The sequence below is a fragment of the Arvicanthis niloticus genome, chromosome 10, assembly GCF_011762505.2.
Source record: "Arvicanthis niloticus isolate mArvNil1 chromosome 10, mArvNil1.pat.X, whole genome shotgun sequence".
Classification (NCBI taxonomy): domain Eukaryota; kingdom Metazoa; phylum Chordata; class Mammalia; order Rodentia; family Muridae; genus Arvicanthis; species Arvicanthis niloticus.
In genome coordinates, this window is record NC_047667.1 from 72,787,963 (window position 1) to 72,794,056 (window position 6,094).

Genomic DNA, 6,094 nt, shown 5'->3' on the forward strand with positions numbered 1-6,094 from the left:
TTTGTGGTTTATGTGAATACAAGAGCAGTTTGGCAGTTGGAATTTAACTTTCAAAATTAACCAAAGGCAAACCAGGTATTGCAACTGCTCTCAGGGCAAAAGCAACTGCTTTGCCTGGCAACCTAGCTTTTGGCATGCATCCTCCAGGTTGATCACATGATAATATGCTAAATGTTAATTACAAACAAGTAAAAACACACACATTTTTAAAAGCCAAGTCTTTAAAATTCGGAATAAACACTTCTTACTGCAAAACTTCATGTACCTTTTTGAAGAGCCGAGTGGTTGTGAGTGTGTGTGTGTCTGTGTGTGTGTTTTAGTTTGATTTGAAGACCTGATTTAATTTTGATTTTTTACTGATTGGATTGTTGGCTATCCTGAAGAAAAGAAATCTCAGGAACTGAGTTGATAAAAATGTAATACAAGCTTTCTTTATTAAACCTTTACCTTTGGTTTTTAATTTGTATGCCAGCTCATTTGTTTGGTATAAAATATTCAAATGTTAACACTTTGAAGTACACTGGACTTCTATTTGGAAGACCATGAAGATCATTATGAAGGTTAGAAGGTAAATTTCTAAGCCTCCAAGACTCCAAGTTTTAGCCATCAAAGCATATGATCATATGAAAACCGGATTAATAATAATAATAATAATAATAATAATAATAATAATAACCAGACAAGTTATTGTCAAGATGGTCACTACAGTTTCAAAGAAAAGTTCATCCCTCATTGACTGAACAAAAGAGCCTTTATGTGCTAGGGGATCATTTGTACTTTTTAACAAAAGTGTTCTCCAGATATTCTTGGAGACACTTGCCAACGTGGAGATATTGAAAACCACGGCTCCCAATCTGGCTTGTTCTTAATCAGCTGCCATCTTCTGCTGCTGCTTGGCTCAGGACACCAGCTCAGGCGGGCCAGAAGTACCTGCCCTGGCACCCGCAAGACGCCAGCATGGGAGATGGCTCTGCCAATCTTCCACGCTGTCTCCACAAGGTTGGGCTGAGCCCAGACCATCCCGCCATCCACGCAGTATACAGTAGAAATGAGACTCTAATGGTTAAAGATTATCCTGTAGCTTTATATATTTGGTAATGCTCAAATATCAAGATGCCCACACAGCTGGAAGTGTTAACTAATTAACTAACCTAGATATAAATTGTTACCCTGGACTGCTCTCCGTACATGCGTGGTCATCCATGGCTCCTACATCTCTCTCTCCCTAGCTCCTCCTCTTTCCTCCTCTTCTTCTCCTTACTCCTCCCACCTTAACTCCTCCCAACTTGTGGGGAAAAATATGCCGCTACACAACCCCACACAAAGAACTTCAGACAACTAATGATTGCTGAGAGTGGGAAATAGTGTTCCCTGGGGAAGAGCACACCATCTGGTCGTTCAGAGACAGATGGCCAGCCCTGAAAACATACATATGAGTAGCATACAGACTCAGCAGTTTGTCGTAGACATATTTAGGAATATATACATATGTACATATGCACATGATAGTAATGAAAGGATCTGAAAGAGAGCAAGGAGGGGTGTGGAGGAGCTTTTGGGTGGAAAAGAAAGGTAAAGGGTAAATGATGTAACATCTCAAAAAAATTAATACATCTTTTAGGTCTGCAAGTATGTGATTATTTCCTTTTAAAAACACTCTTAGGAGCTTTGATGTTTACCAGAGCAGGTTAGCAGTTGTTGGGCTACTTACACAACGCATAATCATCTCTAATCATCGCTTTTGAATCACAGTAGTAACAGTCACTGCCAGTCTTCTCTTGCAGAGCCTTGCTGAGAACAGGAGATGCTCTCAGCACTGTTCATCTTAAAGCAGCACTTCTTCCCTGGACCCATGCAGACTCCAAGCCAAGATCAGTACAAAACTGTGTCTCCTGATTCTAAAGTCTTTGTAACTGTGCTCTGCTTCTAAAGAGGAACTGGAAAGTCTAAAAGTACATGAAATATAGACACAGACGCTAAGATTGAGAGCATCATAATTGTTTTGAAATGCAATCCTCACCTGTATATATATACACATATATATACATATATATCACCACTACTATTCACTACTGTTATTCCTAGGGAGTATCAAAAGGGAACTGCAGCCCTTACTTGCCTTTAAACCCAAGTAGAACAGATAGTCCCAAGGCAGGTGGTTATGCCAGGAAGGCCTTACTCTCAAGCACACTTATCTACAGCTAACTCTTCCCCTCTTTATGGACATATGACCAGCTATCAACTCTCCTCTTTTCATGGTATCGTTACCTCTTTTCTTTTTCTCTCCTCTCCTCTCCTCTCCTCTCCTCTCCTCTCCTCTCCTCTCCTCTCCTCTCTTCCCCCACTCTCTTTCTCCTTCCTGTTTTCGTTTTTCTTTGGTTGGTTGGATTTTGCAGTCGTTTTGTTTTGAGAGAGTTTCATTTAGCCTAGGCTGCCTCAAGTTCCCTGTAGCTGTGGATGACCATGAATGAATTTTCAATCCTCCTGCCTCTGTCCCCTGAGTGCTGAGTGCTGGGATCACAGGCGTGTGTCACGTAATTGGTTTTTGGGCAGTGCTGTGGACAGAACCCAGAATTTCCTATGAGCTAGGTAAGTGTACCATCAACTGAGCTTCACCCCTCTAGCTTTTATCTCCTTAGTCCTTGGGAGTCTTATCTGAAACATAGTGTTTCCCCTGTTAAAACAAGCACACTTCCTTCCTTGTTCCTTGGACCACAACTCTAAATTTTCATGCAGAGCAGTGCTCTATTGTTTATAGTCAAGTTTCTGCAACAGGAAAGCATGCACTGACTGTTGTCTTTTCCTTCTTTGCTTTACAGTTTGACCTCCATGCTAGTGTTCCCTGAAAGTGGCCCCGCTAAGGCCTCCAAGCTCTTCTAACTGTCATAGCCCTGACTCCATTTCCTTCTTGTTAGCCCTTTGGTTTTGGCCTTCTTACACTCTCCTCTTTTCTAGGCCTCATCTCCAAATTCCTTTTCTTTTTCTTTCATTTGAAATGTTCTTTTATTCATATGATTCCACTGTTTTTATATGAACATAGCTATATCCATAAGTTCAAGTGTCAGTTTTTTGCTTATTTAATTCTTGGTTATCACTATTATTTCTGGGGAGATAAGAACATCTTCTTGCCCCAAATAGGGTACTGATGACAAACCAGACCAAAGATGACACTGAAGACCAATTTGTTGAACCAATGAGTTTTACTAGAGATACTGGAGTGTTGTGTAGTTGGTCTCAACATGATACAAGCTAGAGTTATTGGAGTGGAGGGAGCCTCAAGAAATAGCCTCCTTAAGATCAGGATGGAGGCAAGACTGTGGGACATTTCTTAATTGGTGATTGATGCTGAAGGGATCATTTCATTGTGATGAGACCACTTCTGGGCTAGTAGTCCTGTGTTCTATAAAATAGGCTAAAGAAGCCAACAGGAGTAAGCCCATAAGCAGCATCCCTCCATGTCTCCTGCCTCCAGGTTCCAACTCTGCTTGAGTTCCTGCCCCGACTCCCTTTAGTGATAGACTGCGATGTGGGCCTGTAAGCCAAATAAACCTTTTCCTTCCCAATCTGCTTTTGGTCATGGTGACCCTGACTAGGACAGTTGGTGAGAGGTTACTTACAGGAGTAGAAATAAGGTAAAGACAGCGGAATCAGCAAAGCTCAGACAAGGTGGGTGATAGCTCATGGAAACAGGAAACTTAAGAGCACACTGTTCAACTTTCAGGCAACAAATATGTTCAAAGGTGTCATTTCCAAGTGGCTCAGTTGGTATAAACCCAATCCAAACAGCTCAACTGGTTTCTTCTCCGAGGCAACTCATCTTGTCTAAAGATCTTCTAAGCTGCTTGTCTCGTCTTGTCTTGGAAGTCTCCCAGCACTCCTTACTGCTTTATATGCTTGGGAATGGAGAAGTCTAGTGAATATGGCAAGTTTCATGGACTTTCTGAAGCTAACTTTGAGTTAATTACTTGCTGATCTTAATGAGCTTCCATGCAAGATGGAAAGTTTCACCTTCTCCTCGTAGAACAACCTGTTGCTTTGCCTCCTTATAAACATCCAGTGTTGCTTCTCTCCATGAAGAATTTATCGTTGAGGAACTGCTCTACCTCATTCATCCTGATATCTAGCCTTGCTCTTCAGATGTAGCTGTGTCCCTTGTGAAATTGGCTCTTCCACGTTAACAGGTGATCAGAAGCCCACCATTTCTATTATCTTCATGTTTGCCATCCATATCTTTTTTAACATTCTCATTTCTTAAACAATTTATTTTCAACATATAGAACTTCTGATCTACATCAATTCTGAAGTCTCAATAAGCATTCCAATTCAAGGGATATTGTGATGGATCTCAGTTTATAGATTTCATGAAATTTGCTTATCCCAAAAGATAAATGGCAAACTATGGAACAAAAAGTTTAGGCCTTCCATGGTCTTGGTTTCTTTCTCTGGGGTCAGAGCAAGTATTTGTAGTTCCTCCATGTTTTCCACATATCTATGGGGGACATATGGCATGCTAACTTCTCTTCCAGAATTCAACTCAAAAACATTTGCATCAGGACCTATTCTTAGTGTCTCCTAGTCATACTTTTTCTTTTAAAATTCTTTGTGTCCTCTCTGTATCCCCAAATAATCCAATCCTTCAAGAGGAATCCAGGTAACTGTTTTTTGAACATCTCCTGGTGACTGCATGATGGCTCTCTGGAAGCCAAAAAGTAATCACTTCAGAAATCAAGTCCACAACACATTGGTCCTGGGATTCCTTGTCTCACAAGTTAAGCCACAGTATCTGACACTTCTTTACAGCATCCCCAGCAACAATTCAAATAACTGAGTGCCCCACAGCTAAGCCTCAGACCTCTTTGAAGGTGTGGCTGCTACAGGAACATATAGTCTTCCAGAGAGCCAAAGATAATATAAAGAAAGCTGCCAGAGAGAGCAGATACATAACTGGTGAAAGCGCTGACAATAGGACACTGATGAGAATCTCTAAATGAGATGTTTAAGTCACTTCCAACCTTCAAGGCTCAGGGAACACCATGGAAGAGAAGGCAGGAAGACTGTAAGAGAAGACTACAAACATTTTTCAAATACATACTCTGTGCATTGAAACAAATGAATTTAATATGACACTTCTTTTAATCCCAAAGATGTTTTGGTATAAAACCAAAATGTTTCCCAGAGGTTATGTGCTACAAATACAGGAGCTCCTGTGTCCTACTAAAAAAATGATTGGTCATTGAACACTCTGACTTCATTAGTGTATAAATCTCCTGGTGGATTTATAATCTGATATAATTTGGAGATGGGCTAAGACCTAGCTGACAATAGTAGCTTTTGTGAGCCTTCCCTTGTAGACTATACACTTTGTGCCACTCATTTTCTCTTTCCAGGTCACTTTATATGATCGACTTTTCTCTACCATTTGGTCTCTGCCTCCTCATACACAAAGCCCTGAGCCCAACTCAATCATTCTTCCTTACAAAGTGTTGTTTCCAGTATTTATCCCATTGTTACAATACATATAGATACTGTAATCATTTATCATGAGGAAAAATAGGCTGAGAGATAACAATTACTAAATTATAAACTAAAATGATGAAATTGATTTATTCCAAACTATGTTTAACTTTCAGAATTATGTCACACTGGACACACAACAATAGAAAGGAGCATGCAAACAAATCTGTTATAGAAATCAAAATAAATTCCCAAAGCTTCTTTTCTGAAGTGCTGTTCAGGACCCTGTGTGTGATAAAATGTATCTCTTCAATACTCAGTACGATTTCCAAGGCTGTATTTTCATCTAAATCACGATGGCCATATTCAGCAGCTCACATGGAAAGTTGGAATCTTGATGAATAGATTTTTATATAGGTCATTCAAAAATTAGATTTTTTAAAAAGCATTATTCCCACAGGTCTTTCCTCAGTCTAGAAATCAATTCTTAATTTTCCTGGAAATATTCAAGGGTCAGGAAGCTCCACTGTCAAACATGTTAGCTTAGCATCAGAAGAATTTTAAATGGAAGCCATTTAAGTTCTTGAAGCCTTAAGCCTGCTCCAAATCAGGGCCTGTCTGAAGAATTACCAATAACTCA